Here is an 18,308-nt window from a genome sequence, read left to right as displayed (position 1 = left end):
GTACAATGTCTGTCATTTTGGTTGTGCAGGATGTATAAATACACTAGGATCGGGCTTTACAGCATATCTGTTCTTTCGTCTGTTCATCCATCAAATGTTTCTCAGGTTAAAGGTTTTGGTCAAGGTGGTTTTGATGAAGTTGAAGTCCAATCAACTTGAAACTTAGTACACATGTTCCCATGATATGATCTTTCAAATTTTAATGCCAAATTAAAGTTTTGACCCTGATTTCAATGTCAACTGAACATAGAAAATGATAGTGCAAAGTTCAGGTTTAAGTTTTGGTTGAAGTTTTTGGTCAAGGTAGTTTTTCATGAAGTTGAAGTCGCATCAATTTAAAACTTAGTACACATGTTCCCTATGATATTATCTTTCTTTTTTTTTAATACCAAATTAAAGTATGACCCCAATTTCACAGTCCAATGAACATGAAAAATGATAGTGCAAGTGGGGCATCGATGTACTATGGACACATTCTTGTTGGGATCTGTGACACAATCTGCTCCTGTTTGCTGATACTGGGAATTTTTCAGTGTGTCAAATGAAGTTTTCTCAGCTATCTATAAACCAAATGATTTTACATTTAGTCAACAGCTTGAAAGCCTGCAACATGTGATTACTTTTAGGATATGTATGTCAGTCAACCTGCTTTCAAATACTTGACATTTTTTGATATGTTGATTACTCTGAAAAAATTCAACATTTAACAAAGGTCAGAATTTAGGCAAACATAGATCAGTTTAACCTACTCTTTATGCTTTAATGGCTTTGTTTATGGTGTACACAGACTGTTTTGACATAACTTTTGATTCACTAAAATATATGACTGTCGTATTAAAGACAAGTTCTATATTTCTGTAACTTACTATAAAGAACCATTTTTTACCCCTATTCTCCCACTACCACTACCAAATGTATTCCTTTGTTTATTGTAAGACCTAAGTTTATGTCTATTCAATATGTTTACATTTATTAGTGTATAAAATAATTAGTTATTAAAACAACTCAATTAATTTCTTTTGATAACAATAGAAGCAAATTATTTTTTCCATCAAACCAAAATCATATATTTTGGAGAAGTGACTACTTCTAGTCACTAATAAATTGCATAAAACAAGTGATTCACCAATTTATTACAAACATTATTTTTCAACTCTTGGACCTGTTTTTACAAAGAACCAATTTGCTGAATGGAAATGCCAAATACCATGCTGCTTCTACGTTAAGTGTTCTTATGTTATTGACTCCTATCATGAAAGTATTTGTTCATCAGGTTCGTCACCCTTTTAAAATATTTTAAAAATTATATAAAAAATGAAAATGATTGTCATCCAATACAATTATCCATTGTAGATAATTATGTCTATTTGATATGTTTACATTTGTTGGTGTATAAAATAATTAGTTTTATTATTGTTTGAGGTCATGGTTATTGTACTTGAACTTTTAAACCCAGAATTCTTCAGTAAATAGATTGTAATCACACATTAGAGTATCCTTTCAACAATGGCTTTATTGGATTACATAGACCATTAATAATCATTACTGTGGATTCACATGGAACAAAACATAATAACTATTGTTTTATTTTTTTGAATGAATATTTTATTAATTCCCTTTTTTTATTACAGTAAATGTATGTTTAAGTAAATGTTAATTGATTAACTCATTTCACTTTAGCTAATTTTTATAGTTTAATAATCTTTATTCTCATAAACCATAAGGTACAACAGTACAGAGATATACATACATAGAGCAATGAAAACAAACTTATTTATAATAACATCTTATACACAGACATACATACACACAAACATACACTAACTATCGTTAAATACACATATACACATGTATCAGTATGTACAGAATATACAAAATGGGGGTTATGTTATTGCCTAGAGAACAATATAAGAATTTGGATATGTCTCAACAGGAACAAATAAGCTCTAAAAGGGTTATTGCTTAGCAAGCTGAGGAGCATATATCAAGCTCAAGCATAGGTATACAAATATACCATTATATTCCTATCAAAGTCTTACATTTCCAAGATTTCCAAAATTCCCATATTAATTGAATTAGAGTTTTTTTTATTTTCACAGCAGCATTATATCAAATGAACTTCTCTTTTGAACGGTTTTACACTAGTAATTTTTTATTTTTTTGGGGCCCTTTATAGCTTGCTGTTCGGTGTGAGCCAAGGTTCCGTGTTGAAGACCTAACTTTGACTTATAATGCCATGGTTTACTTTTACAAATTGTAACTCAGATGGATAGTTGTCTCATTGAAATTCATACCACATCTTATTTATACTATTAAAATGAAGACCTCATTTTGTTAGTCACTTCTCTTCCTTCTTCAATAAATTAATCGTCATGCATGTGTCATATAGGTACCATGCATAGTCGCATTTGTCATCCTTTCTTATGATTATTCAGTTTGGGTTATTTTGGGAGAAAAACTATTTAAAAAAGGCGTCTGGATATTGTTTCCATCATCACACCGACTTTTAAGTCAGACAATACTTCCAGTTGTAAGCTTTTAAACATAATTTTCATAATTACTAGCGTTATTCTGCATGTATGCTATAATTATACTCCTATAATATCTACAGATTTTATATAGCAGTGATCAACGTGGAGAAGAAACTTGGAATTGATAGTTAATAGCAAATGCACTTTATTTATAATGTACGTATGTTCACGAAAGTCATGGAATTTAACAGAAAACAACAACAAAAACTGACTTTGGAAAAAAGTGAGAGGGTTTAAAATTACTGTTCTGTCTCCAAGTACAAATTTGTCTATGACTTTTGATACCTTTTCTGAAATTCTCTAGACTCCAAATCTTTTACAAAAAAAAAGTCTTGTACAATAGTTTGCATACTTTCAAACAAGCTCTTAATGCCAAAGATTTTGCGGTTGTGTTCTAGTATCTATTTAATGTTCATTGTAAAAAAAAAAAAAGGAGAAGTGACCACATCACCCAAATTTTCTAATAATTTCCTACTGTCTCTGTTTGATAGCAATATTTGCATGTCCTAAGATTGGTACATAATATAAATATGTAAATAAAATATGTTTGTGAATGAACCCTAAAACAAACAATAAATAGACTTGTTACAAAATCATTCCTATTTTTAACTTTTCAGCCACTTGATAAATGGTTCTATTGGTGACAATTCTAGTTCAGTGAACTGTAGGACTTCACGATAGAAGGCAAACAACAACTTTATCTAGAGCCACTGAACTTTATATCTATAACCACTCAAAGTAAGTAAAGTTCATTTTAAATATTATTTCCTTATCAAGTTTATTTATTTTTCTTAGAAATATTGGGATGTTTAATTCTTTGGTTCAAGTGCACCAAATATACCCATATTTAGACTTTGCTTAATTAGTTGGCACTCAGTGTTGTATTAGTAAATTGTTAGGTGAAATTCATTAAAAGAAAATATTCTGTTAAACTATGTATCTACTCTACTCCCAGTTTCCCAAAGAAAAGGGTGACTTGGTTATAAAAATATAGTCTTCTCCTGGTTTGCAATAAAACCCTTGCAAAAGTTGGGAGTCTATATAGCTGTGCAGGATGTATAAATTCTCTGCCACATGGGGACAGAAACTTGATGTTAAGTCCTATGCCTCATGTAGAGAAAGTGCATGATAAGAACAATTTCAACAACTCCTTGAGGGGTCTATAGGTGGCTTGTTTCCAGACTCAACTTCTGTTTCTATCAAATACCTACCCTCATTAACCACCCTTTATTATGGTTGAAAGACTTGCAGGATCTAACTATTGAAAATTGTTTATTTCTATTCATTCTGAACATATTTTAAATATTTGCCACTGGACATCAATCAATCACTAAACCGCCTCTGTGATTTTGTGTTCACCATGATGAGAGGAAAAGGCCCTGGCTTGATATATTCAATGTCTTGCAACTTGGTGTGTGATGCTCCTTAGCAGAGCACTGTCATTAATGAGTAAGAGCTAAGACTAAGTGACTCTACATCAAAATGATGTACTGTGGATTCATTTATTTTCATGGGTACTAATTTTCTTTGATTGCTGAAAACTTGCATATTCGTTGATATTTGATTTCATGGTTTTGCTAATCTCTTTATACAAAGCCTATATATAACTATTGAAAATATGTTACTTATAAAACATTTAAATTTGTGGTTCAACAATACCTACGAATCCCACAAAAATTGGTATCCCAACAAATATTAATGAATTCACAGTATACAGGTACAGTGACATGTCTTCCTGCAGACTGTAATATATTTTGAAATAGCATCTTAAACTTTGGCACAGATTGTCAGCCATGAACAGAGCAGAGTTCCAGTCAGAGTTTAGGGTTCTTAACGCTCTTCAATCTCATACTAATATATGCTTTGAATTTTTTTTGATTTGAGATTCACAGACAAGTCTTTTATAGAGGAAAAGTACTTATTGCATACAATTTTGTTTAAGCCTTGTGTCTTTGATTGAGTTTATTCATATCACATTAACCTGTTCTTGTCCTTATATGCATGAAATATTTGCCACTGGACATGAAGCACCATCTGTTTCCATGTGATTAACGTCTCAGCATCTAAGCATCCCATTTATGTGAAATTTTGTGAGATAACCAATTGTCAAGAATGTATATTTGATGTTTATAAAGATAAACATCTGGGACTCAAATTTTATTTATCGACATCAATAGATGTTTAGCTACATAGGCCAGTTAAAAAAATATATAATACATAAAAGGAATGACAGTAATTATAAAAAAAAACAACAGTAGAACAGACTAAACTTACCACCAGACTCCCTCTGATAACATTAGAGGTACTAAGTAAACAACAACATAACAGGGTTCAGAAACATGGATTTATACTGGTATTATTTTTATATCACTTGTTAAATCAACCAAAAGTATATCAAATGTCTACATCTTTATATTATGCCCTTTTGGGGAATTCATTCACTGATGCGATTTATATCTTGTATAAAGAGAGAGACTTTTGATAAATGTAAACACATCACTAAAAGGACCTTATAAAGTTATACTTGTATGATGTTCAGATTATTTATTTGTTACAGTATGTACATGATTTATAATTATCTTTAGCAGAGTTAATTGCCCTTTATATTTTATGAGGTAATTTACCACCTCTTATAGAACAATATCCTTTCACTCTCTCTACTTTCCTACAAACTGTTTATGTTTATAATTGACAGACACACAGAGAAGGCATTGAAGAATGTAAACATCAGATGTCAAGGTAAGATCTAGAGAACATTGTCCTTTCTTGGCCTCGACAGAGGGGTGATCTCTGATTGGGTGATTAACCTGTCCAGGTTTCGTAATTTGATATTCTTTATCTGGAAACATCAGTTATTTATCTTTTTTTATTTTTATAGTGTCAGACCCAAAGTCAAATATCAATTTTATTGAACTTAAAGACAAACTGTGCCATGACTGCATTGAATGTACTAAAAGTACCATATATTGATCCTGATTTCCGTTGTGAATTATTTTTAATATGAATGTTTGTAGTTTTTGTTAAAACATGATTTTTAGTCTTTTTATAGCATGTTTAGAAATTCAAAAACCTTAGAGACACACATTTCTTTATATGGCCTCAAAATATATGCTTGTTTCCTTCCTCAGTGAAAACAACATTGGGAGGTGAAATGATTTCATTTGTAAAAGTATATTTTATATAGGCTATATCGGGAAATGTCATAAAGTGTAACATTGCTTACCTAAAAATGACCATGAAATGTGATAGACAATTAAGAGAAGTTGAGGGTCAGGAAACAGAACTCTATATGTTTTAACCTATTAATCCAAACATATATTTGAATTAAAGGCAATGAGAAGTATATTAATGTGTCAATAAGGCAGCAATCAAACCACATAAATGAGATATATGTCATTTATTTCCTCTTATCAGGATGCATCATTAAATTTTCACAGATTTGATTTTAGAAGCTTTAGCTTTTTGAAGTACATGTATTGATATATTTGATCTCCTACGCCACTATATAAAAGGTTGTATTTTACTTGTAATGGAATTCTCATGAAACATATAGGATATAAAAGCAGCTGTTTCTTTAATTTAAGAGCCCCTAACTGAAAAAAGAAAACCAATAACTGGTTTTCACTTGTATTTTATTATAAGACTATTTCATACTTTTGTTCTGTGTCTGTATTGCTATGACCAAAATTGGTTTGCAATAAAGAACTATTATCATTTATTGAATTCTTAATTAGTAAGATTAGTCAGACAAATTTAGTTCTACTAATTGCCAAATAAAGTTTGTAAGAGTGTTTATGCATATTCTTACAAGATATTTTATGAGTTTTGATGCAGACCAAATTGAGACGCTGATATCTAGAGGTTGATTACTGTTTTGATTATTTTGATTGACGTTATATAAACCTAGGAAAAAATATCTCTCAAGACCATGACCTCCATACCACTGTTTGCACAAGACTGTTTTGTTGAAAGTATTTTAGAAAGAAATAAAGATGTGTATAAACTGAAAAACACTTTGATTTGAACATTTGAACCAGGACATGCACTTAAAACATGGTACATTGTAGGAGATTGACCTTTTATCCCAGATCTCATTCCAGGACACGGATCAATAAAAACTCTGCAGTTTATTAGGCTGCTATTGATTTCCTGATGCAGATTGTCTAAGTTGCAATGATGTTTCTGCATTCCAATATCTAAAGCAGTATCCAATACTGAAAGCAGTATGCAACATTTCATTCTATAAATATTTATCAATAAATGATTTGTTTTCTCCAGGTTGCCTCCCTTTGGCCATTAGAAAGAACATTTAATTTGTCTGTCTGTACCATGGTTTGGTCTGTTACTATTTTGGCATATAAATTATAACTTTCTTTTTATAATGTCTAGATATATATAGATGTTTATTGAATTTTTAGTCTATAAAAATAGGATTTGTAAGATGCCTCAAGGACAGTTAATTTTTAGATCAGACATATTGCAACAAGGGGAATCAATGTCTAAATTTCTTCTCAATAGATAAAACCATTTAAAAATTTTACTCTCTGTTTGTATCATAATGAGACTACAGATTAAACTTAACATTGCTTAATAGTAGAAGATGCTGTACTGTTTTACGGGTATTAGTCTGGAGTGATATAGAGAACACACACATGCTAACAATGGAAAATTCTAACAGATTAAGAGCTGTAATTTAAGATTTTTTAGTCATTCTTTTTTTCTAGTTTATAACAAAACAAGTTATATTAATAAAATAATTATCAGCAGAAATTTGGAAACCATCTTTCATCTTTTAGGGTCAGCTTATTAGTATCCTTGTCCATTTATCCTGCAGCAGGCTATCTATGAAAACTCCTTTCATGTATATGTCTAGAGTGTTGTCTTCTTATAACATATATTAAAAGATGTAAGGGACGACATAAAAAAATCAATGAAGGCTAAACAAAATTAATTCAAATTTGGGGGTGGGAAGTCAACATTTTTCTGCAAGTTTTGTGTAAATGACATCGATTTTATATTATATCCTTTTTGGTCAATCAATTTTTCCAAAATTAAGTTAAGAGGGGGTAGGTGGTCAGTACATTGAACTTTTGATGTCGTCTTTAACCTCCCTATTCTAACCAAACATTGTTGGACTGTATTACATTTATCATGACAGGGCCTGTTATCAGCTGATTATAGATTGTTATGTGATGTGGGTATTGCTTATTGTTTAAGACTGTACAGTTGACTGTAGTCACGTTAAAATTCTACATAATTTTGTCTCTGGTTGAGGGTTGTCTAATTTTGCAAAGTATTAACTCAACAATTGTCCCAAGCTAAAGAAGTCTAACCAAGGATTTGTATAGTTACAAATCCTTAGTCTAACCTAGCCAGCCTCTTTTTCTTTCACATTTGGTATGGTATGAGGACTAGATCCTGTAGTAATGCAAGCTGGAAATTTTATTTTCTGTTTGTGTAATGTTTTTGTTTACCTTTTGTCCCCTAGCAGGCATAGTGTATTGGCCTGTAAATGATGGTTGATAAACAGATGTTTGATAAACAGATTGACAGAACTTTAATTATCCTTTATCAAGATTAAAGTTACAAGTGTGTCACTTTCTTCTATCTTCACAGTGTGGTATTATAACTTTCACTTAAGATAAACCCAATTACCTCAATTTATACCACTTAAAAATTTGACCTATGGTCAATCAATTTAAATTTGGTTGAGATTTGTGTATTCATTTTGTTGTCTTATTTATGCTACAAAACTTTAATAAATCTAAACTGTTTCAAAAATAGTAAAAATTGAAGATTTTTTTTTGGAAATTGGTATCAAGACTACTGCTTATCTATAAAAAGCTTGTAACTAAGGATACAGATTGAGGTTAAAATGGAAGTATATGGGAATGATGTGCATGATTCAGTAGTATAGCATGGACTTCCATGATTATATTATTTATTTTACCATACATTTTTTTCATGAGGCTTATACATACTATTCCATATCACAGTTCAAGCAGTTATTAAAACTGTACCTGAAAAAACATTCTAAAATTTTGTTTTTCTTGAAATTCCTCTTGGTATAAGATCTTCCCTTAAGGCAGAATCCGAATAAGATAGTACATGGCAGTAGTTTAAGTTAACATTCCATGTGACGGTAAACCATAGTTACCTGGAAGGCATCACTACGCAAACGAAACCTCAGACATGAACCACAAAAATCTGATTATGCTAATGATTATGCGGATGTTTGTCACTTTGATGCATATAATATTATTAATGAAGATGATATGTCTTGTCTTGACAGGATGATTTATATACTTCATGGAACGATTTAAAAGGTTACATTTCTTCAAATATGTACAAAAAAATATCATTCATTTATATAATACTCTTTACAATTTGAACAATTGTGAACATGAAGCTTGGAACATGCCTCTCATTTTAGTTTATTATACTTCATGTTACATATAAGATGACAGATTTGTCTCACCAGGACAGAGTTGTGGAGGCGAGATGTACAAATGTAGGTATCCTGTTTGAAACAGCAGAAGCCACAACATCAATAATTAGTTAAAAAAAAGTTGATGATTAGTTAGTTACAGGGTTACTTTAAAAGGGCAGGCAACAGTATTTGAAATGCAGTAAAAGAAGGATAGCCAATTCTCATTTCCATGGAGATCATTAGGTCCACTCGCTCATACCTGTTATCTGCTCTTTGGTTTCTGATCTTTGTCTCCTGACATTTTTCCTGTTTTCACTCTCTTTTGGCTTATTTTAAATGGTAGAATTTGTGACTATTGTTTGCTTTAGTAGAATTTAATTATTGTTCTCAATTAATAGAGTAATGGTATTATTATGAGATAACAAAATATTTAGTTAAATAAATTTAATACCACAGCTAAATGGTATAAGAGCAGATTGATTATTGATTTGTATGTGTGTGGGTGTGGAGTTGGATGGATGGGTGGGGAGGGCTTTGTGTGTGTGAGGGGCTATAGTGTTGTCTCATTCATGCTGAAATGAATAACAAACACTAATAATTTTCAACATATGATCATGTTATACTTTGTATATTTTCATGATCTGTGTCAATCAAAATCTTTATTAGATATAAATATTAACATGCAGAATTCCATAATGTCCTTACTCCATTTTCAATGGAACTACTAAAAATAGCCGTGTCTTTATAGTTCAACGTCTTTATGTAACTAAGTGCAACATGTTCCTGCGTCTTTGATCTATAAAAGGTAATTGATTAAAACATTAGTTCTTGGGGTCACTAGAGAGACAAACTTGTCAACATAAATTTATCTCATTTTACTGCTATTGTCTTAAAAAGTAGTTATATATTATTTTTAAAGTAAAAATTTGACAGACGACCAAAGGAAAAAAAATGTAGTAGGACGTGTATATATTTTATGATGTACATTAAATGCAAATGAATACACTTTTTTTTGTAAAAACTTTTCCCACATTCTCTAGTTGTTATCACCAATTTTAATATTGGTGTATTAGTATTTGTTCAGAATCGTCAGATTTTTAAAGGTTTATCTAATTTTCTGATACTGAAAAGGAATCAGAAACAAAAGTTAAAAAGGTGTTAGAAATTTCATAAAAGTTTTTAAAATTCTTTACTGTAGATCTAGGATATATAATTCAACTTGTAATAAAACTATTTGTTATGCTCCAATATTTTGCAAACATAGAAAGAAACCTAAAAACTTGTATTAACCTGTTATTTTTTTTATTACTATTTAATATATAACTGATCATATACAGTTTATTGACACCTATGATCCTGCATCCTGTTGCAGGGGACATCTGTCTGTCACATTTTGTTAGCTCTCTCACCTGTGCAATTCTTACATGATTTTTATAAAACTTATATCAGAGGTTTATATCAGCAATGTCTCAGACAATTTTGAAAATCAGTGTCAATGTACTATTGTTAAAAGAGTTATGTCCCTTGGAAGTATTAATTGTATCAGAAAATTTCAAAAATCAGTGCTGATAAAATATTTTTACAAGAGTTATGTCCCTTGGAAATATCAATTATATTGGAAATTGCACTGCATTTGCTTTCAAGCTATTATTTCTCTGAGATATTAAAGAAAGTTTTAAAGAAGGAAAAAAAGAAGTTTTTTTAAAGTTATTTCCCTTGGACAGATAAAATATGTGCAATGTGTGTGATATTGAAACTCTGTTCTTTTATTACAGTTAGTTTGTGCATTGTGCTGCTTGATACACCTATGTCCTAGGGTTTGGAGGTTTTGAGCACTCACAAATATATTTAACCTGGTCATATTCTTAATGTACATGTTCAAAGCCAGGAGCCTGTAATTTAGAGGTTGTCATGATTGCTTTGGAACATATTTGTATTTTGTTAATTGCTCCTTTGGTTTCCTTGTTTCAATTTTTTCAATTTTTATTCATATACTTGATTCTTAAAGGTAACTATGTAGTATGAGTCTTGTGCATTGTTGAAGGCTCTACAGCTATCTGTAATTTTTCACATCTTTGGCAATTGGTCTTTTTTTAACTTATTTCTAATCGGCAGTCATACTAAATCTCCTTTTACAGTGACACTATAAAGATCACTGGTGATGGCAGGGTCACCTCTTCTTGTCCCACCACTGTAACACCTATTATTCATTTTTAACCTCATTTCAAAGGTTACCTATCTTATAAAGTTACTTTCTCTCATCAGTGACTTTTATTTACAGGTTTAACTGTATTTATAAGTTATTTGTTCTTTTATAAGACGCTGCTGTATAAAAACAGTTATTTATTTGCACTTCAATTTATTGAGTATTTTCTTTTAGTAGACTTTTCGCTGCTGGTTGATTAAGAAGTAAAGGAACTGGGAAGCAAAACTGGGACGCAAAACTGGGACACATAACTGGGACACATAACTGGGACACAATGATTCGACGTAATAAAACCATTCAATGGTACTGAAAAGTTTCAAGATTACAGCAATCAGGTACAATAGTCTGAACAAACTTTTGAATCTCTTAGCATTCACATTATAGGCAGAATATCACGTTATAATGAACTTTGGCCTTGTTCATTCATATCTCTTCATACACTTAGACAGATTATGAATTTGTCATCTGTTGTTTCACATCTTCAGCCATAAGTGTCTAGAGAATCTTTGTTCCTGATAATTAGCCAGTACAAAGGTTGCTGATTACAGAAGTCTGCTTTACCTGTTGAAACAAAGACAGAAATATTTATGTAGATACATTTTGCTGGTGTTAAGTATATTGATAACCCCTGTCCTTCAGATTCACAGGTGATATAATATTGCAAAAAGATATAAGGCCTCCGGATATATCTGAAAATATTTGACTATAATACTTCAAAAGAAATATAAAGGATTGGTCTTGTTAGCATGCAAGATAGAAAGGAACTTACTGGTTCGGTTAAATATAAATACATAGATGCATCACAATTACTATGTATGTGACCTACTAAGAAACTTAGACTTGCATAATTAAACAATTTAATGTGCTAAAAGTCTAACTATATTAGTCAATTCAATGTACTAAATGGCTTGCATAATTAGACAATTTAATGTACTAAAAAAAAGACTTTTAACTTATGCATACATGTCTCAACCCTATATGTCTAATTTTTTAGATAGTTTATTTGCACAGCAAAAAAAGATCTAAGATTGAACATGTTGTTAATGATATATTATTTGAATAATTATAAATTGCATAAAGGATTACAACTTTTGTCTGCATGTAAGTAAATCAAAGGTACTCCTGTTGTGTTGATCTAGGAATATTATTTTACTGTCTTGTTGGATTACCACTTCATTTTCATATACTTTTCTTCTCCTTCATAACAACGCATTACAAATTTGATCTACAGCAAAATTTAGGAGTTAGAACAAGAACATTTTATTGTTCCAATTAAAGGCACTTGATGAGCAGCATGACATTTATACAGCAAAACATGAAGAAAAAAAAATGCATAAAAAAAATAAAGTTGTATAACTAACAATTTTTTTCGATGAAAGATTTCAACTAAGAGATTTATAAACACCATTATGCAAATAACTTGAGTTAAAACAATGTCACCTTTTTTTTTAATTTAAAAAAAATATATTTGTGTTTATTCAGTTTCGAATGACAAGGTATTGTTTATTTAATGTGAAGTGTCATACAGCAAAGAAAGCAGCAAGGCTACATAAAGAGACATGTAAAATAGGCATGTCAAGGCATTTAAACTGCAGATTTTCTCATCAAGATGTTTCATTTTTATTGTTTGTTTATCTGTAAGGACATGACAAAAGTTTAGAAATAGGCATGTATAGTATGATAATTGGTCTGTTTGTATTCAGTGTCACTGTCTCACAATCGCTGCTGATTAAACAAACTTTTCACTGTACCCAAATAGTTATACTCTGGAAAATGTCAACTGGAAAACATTGTAGAAATATCATTTTCATCACTCTGGTAATGCATATTTTGCATTTTGATTTCAGAATAAACCATATAACCCTTTCAGTAAAAAGAGATGGACTGTTTTAGTCTAAGGTCTTAGTTTTTAGCTTTTGTTGTTCTTATTTTACAGTAACTTGTAACTAAAGTTAAAAACACAAACAAGCAAATCTTACAATTTTGAAGTCATCATGAATGAGACAAGTTCTCACAAGAACATGTGTAAAATGAGTGAAAACTTAATTGATTAGGCCTACTCGAAACCACTGCCATAAAGTCATTTTCAACCATTCACATCTATGTCCTGACATAAATTTTTCCAGTTTTCTCATGAGCACTGCTATATAAGTATTTTCTATTCTCATGAACACTACCTAAAAATTCTTTTTCATTTTTTTCATGCAATTTGAGCACTAAGATGCTTGACATTTTTATTTGTATTTGTAAAAGTTGATGTTGGTTTGATTTCTTAACTCAATAAGCCATTTCTTTAGGAAATGATGGGAAAAAGGGGTCAGTGTTGAGGACATTTGCTAGGTATCTTTTTGAAATTTGGTGGATAGTTGTCTACTGGTAATCATACCTCATTGCCTAATTTTTATTAGTTGATGTATGAAATCTTTGATTACTGAATAAATCTTAACTCTAACTAAATAGGATACTTCAATGGAATTACCATATACTTTTACTCAATAATTAACTGTAAATTCTTGGTTATTAGGTTAAAGTATAGAATAATGGTGTCAGATATTAAGCATGTTCACAGGTATCTACCAGTTTAAGGCTATTATTACAGAATGGTGTCAAAATCTTTAGCTAGTACCCCATCGAGTAATACATTAACAATGTTGAAATTTAATCCTTTCAATTTTCTTGCTACCATTCAGATTTAAAACATTAAAACGCATTTGTTTGTCATCAAAGCATCACCTTTTCATTAAGAATTCAATAATGGAATTTCAAAGAAAGATGACCATTTAATATGGAGATATAATTCATTTACAGTTTAATCGGAGAATGTGTTTGTAATGAAACTCTTAACACCGTGAAATCATCATGAAATTGATAGGTGTGTTAGCTGAGAGGGCATTTCCTCATCAGAGATTATACCATTTGGTTAAAATGAATTGGACAGTTTGACATAGACTGACTAGTCCCGAATCTGGTCTTCTACTATTTCATGGTGTTTTCATTTAGAAAATAAATATTATGTTATAGTATAGGAATGCAAATCAATGAAAATGTGAGGTCTCTTGCTCACATATAATGTAGTTTTCAAGTTACAACTGAAATTGAAGTTAGAGTTATACTCATTGACTTTATGAGTATTTCATTGTTTGAGATTTTTTATGGTTTGTGCTGTTTTATTAATGAACTTTAATTAATTTCAATGTTATTAGAATAAAGAGCATTGTAAACCATTGCTGGTTGGTGGACATATTGTAATAGATGTAACATCAATGAAGCGTAGCTCCTGTCATTTTTTTTTATAAATATTTTTTGTATAACTTTATTAACCTTCAGTGATATTGTTTGCCTTAAATTAGTGCCGAATAAAGGCTTTTTCCCCTGGAAAAAAATCCCAATTTGAAAAAAAAAATGGCTTAAAATTATTCCCAAAAAGACAACTTTTTTTCCCAAACAGTGCAGTCTTAGTAGTAATTGTGCATAAACACAAACTGAAAAACACTCATTTAAACATTTTTCATGCCTGAAATGACTATATGTGCAGATTTGAGGGTCTATTTATGAATAATCACTGACAAAAAGTGGTCTTATTTCAAAGCAAAGGTAGACTCTTGAAAGGGGGTCTGTAAATTGAAGTTTCAGTCAAATTTTTGGTTTATTTTAAATTTCCCAATTTGATGAAAATGACGCATATTTTCCCAATAAAAAAGGGTAGAGGTAGTTTTGAAAAAAGCCAACAATATCACTGACCTTAAATAAATTTACCATTATTTGCATTTACTATACTAAAAAAAACACTGTTGCAATAATAAACTTATTAAAGGGTCTGTCGGTAAAAGGGTAACAAAAAATTGTTTGAGATTTTTTTCTTTTCTTATGTTTAAATGAAAAACATTTAGAAATTCTTTTTTTTTGCTGACCCATTGATCTATGTGTTTGATGTTTTGTTCCATATATTGGATAAAACTATTATGAAAATTCCATCTATCAATAGTTATAGTACATGTAGGTGTTTATTCCTATGTCACTGTTTGGTTGACCTATGTCATTTATAGTATTATTTTAGTATATGGGCTATCATTCATTTGATATGTCTTATGCATTTATTTATCTTGAAAATACTGTTGGTCAGTTTTGTCGGTCATATTTGTTTGTATAATATTATAATATTAAGGCTTTAATACTCTTTCAGTAAAAAGAAATCTAAAGAAATTTCAAGAAATACAATAAATTGTGGGCTTTTTTTATGTTTTGACAATGATATTTTTTTTAAAGATCAAATCTAACTTTCAGAAATTTTAATGTGTTTAACCTTTCCTTAAGAATGACAAATGTTCATATATGACCTTGGTTCTGAAGATCATTTACTGGATAATTTTAGAATCAAAGTACAGTTTTGATGTTTCTTTGCTTCAGCTCATATAACAAAACAGTTAATAATTTATACAGGTATAAAGCTAGGGAATTATGAAACTGGTAAATAATTAAAATAAGTCCATAAGAAAAACTTTTGTATATAATATTCAGAGGATGTTGATAATACCTTTTCCTTTTCAAATATTAAAATTAATGTTTTAAACATTTCTTTGTTTTCTGAATTATGTTTCATCAATGGAAATTCCAGATAGAAATAATAATTATTTTGAGAAAAGATAGGAAATGGATTCATCTATGTTTTCACAAAGTACTATCAATTTCTTATAGGTGGACATATTGAGAGTGTCTATTAGATTATGTTTTTGTGGTCAGACTTCCAGTCACAACACTATTAATAATTCAATTCAATTCAGTTATTCATATTACAACAGTTTTTGTGACATAATTAAATACAGTATGAGAAAAAATTAATAAAAGGCTTTGTTTACAATATACAAATAAACTCATCATATAAACTCCTGCTTACAATGACAAGATACTTTATACTTTCAATGTGTTTTGACAAAGATTAGCATGCCTATTAAGAACTTTATTGTTTTGTCCATTAGTTACAACAGAATGTTCCATAAAATAACAGTCATAACAAGAACCTGCTTGAAACAACAAGACTAGCATTACTTTAATTTCTTTTTATTATTTAAAGCAACACCAACTTGGCTTCTCTTGTAACATGAACATGCAAAATGATATGTAAAAATATGCAAATATGTGGATAAAGATAACATATTGAAAAGATAAAAATCATCGAATGCTTTTGTTAAAACATGTACAAGTTCATGTTTGATCAACTGAAATAACTGTATAAATTCAAAAAAAAGAATCTGAAAATTCTCACACTGTGGTCGAACCACTATCAATGGAACTCTGCTATTAAGGTCTAGACCACAGAGATAATGTATGGACGGACAAAAATCATATAATTTATTTCACAGCTGTAATTTTCATTTTAGAAAAAGATTTGCATAAACTGTTATTGGATCTTTGGGACAATCATTGGTCATTTCTTTGGAATTGTCACGTAAATATTTATACACAAAGAGCAGTGTTCATCCAGTTGATCCTACCCTCTGGGCCACTGGAAACAATCGTCCAGCAGTAAAAAGAAGGAAATACTTAAGACTTGGTTGACAATGACTACACTTGACTGATGTTTTGAGTGGGAATACAACACCCTTTACAAATTTGGCTATTGAGAAAGTTTGAATGAAAATTAATTTAACTACTCAATGGGATGGTCTATAGGACAAAATCAGCGTTGTCCTAATAGATTCTTAGTAAATCTGAGTGTCATTCCTAAATAATAACCCTAGTTATGAACGGACAGAAACATATCCAGCCAATTTTAATGGCCAACATCACAATACTTATTATATTTACTCACATACTTGAATTTGAATCTGTCAGATGTCTTAATTGTTGTTTCCAAACTCATTTGTGACTTAATTAGGTTATAGTGGCTTTTAAAAGTGGCTTACTTGAAGCCCGTTTTGAATAAATTGGATATACATAACGATATTTACAACACCTTTTTTATTATTTTTTACAAGAATAAAACAAAATTATTTTTAGCTTTACAATTTTGTTGAATTATAAAACTGCTGAATCGTCAAGTCTTTAAGGAAACCAGACAAGAAAGTGTTTGATCAAGTTATTGTTGACTGAGATTTATAAGAACACTTGTCTAGATTTATGAAATTCATGAGAACTGTGATATTACAAATTTTAGAAACACATAGTGATTGGAGATGCCAATACTATGGCATTTCCTTAATTTAAAATTCTGTAAACTCGATAAATCTTCAGGATGAGAAATTTTAACTGATTTTACTACATTCTGAAATTTTGCTGCCTGAGTAATGAAAGTATTTATAATTAAAAAAAATAATGGCATAGTTATTATACAAAGCAATTGACCAGTATCTGATTGTTATAATCTCACAAGGTTGAAACTCATTGCAATTTCAGTGGTTCTCTCTTGGTACTCTGGTTTCCTTCTGCCTTGACTCAAAACTGGCTACCAAGATATAGCCTAGTGTGTTGAAAGTGGTGTTGAACACCAACCATCAATCAATCTATTTAGTCTCATCAAGTTCTCTTCACTTACTCAATGCTTGTCCTTGTATAGAAAGTCATTGGAAATCTCATCAAACAAACAAATTGGCAATTACCATAATCAGAGGACTTGAGACACTTTATGTGGACACTTGTAGTAAGTGACCAGTAGCAAACAATTGACCACTTGGTATTTGTTGCATAATTTATTAATAAGGCTCCTTTAAGGAATGATTTTTGCATCTAGAAATGTTTTGGTAATTCAGAAATATGATTGATTTTCTCTGAGAAAAATCAGATGTAGCAAAATAATATGACCTTCTATACTCTAAGTGTTGTATTTGTTTTAGGTACAGGTGAACTACTGAGATTTGATAAATGGCTATACGTACATGAAGTTTAAGATTAATGACTGAATTTATAATGTTGCAAACAGAAATGCTGCCCTTTTTTCACTAAAAATTGCATCTTTGAAAAATTTATTTATTATGAATAAATGAAGACATTGATCACAGGTCAATAAGACAGCAATCTAACAACAAAATAAAACACATCTAATGCATTATTTTATGACCATCATTTTATTCCTTTTAAGATAGAAATTAAAATCTTGCTTTTTATGTTTTTTATGATTGTCCTGATGTCAAAGATACACTTGTAG

This window comes from Mytilus trossulus, chromosome 1 (genome assembly GCF_036588685.1).
Source record: "Mytilus trossulus isolate FHL-02 chromosome 1, PNRI_Mtr1.1.1.hap1, whole genome shotgun sequence".
Classification (NCBI taxonomy): Eukaryota; Metazoa; Mollusca; class Bivalvia; order Mytilida; family Mytilidae; genus Mytilus; species Mytilus trossulus.
The sequence above is the reverse complement of the archived record's forward strand: the minus strand, read 5'-3'. Positions refer to the sequence as shown.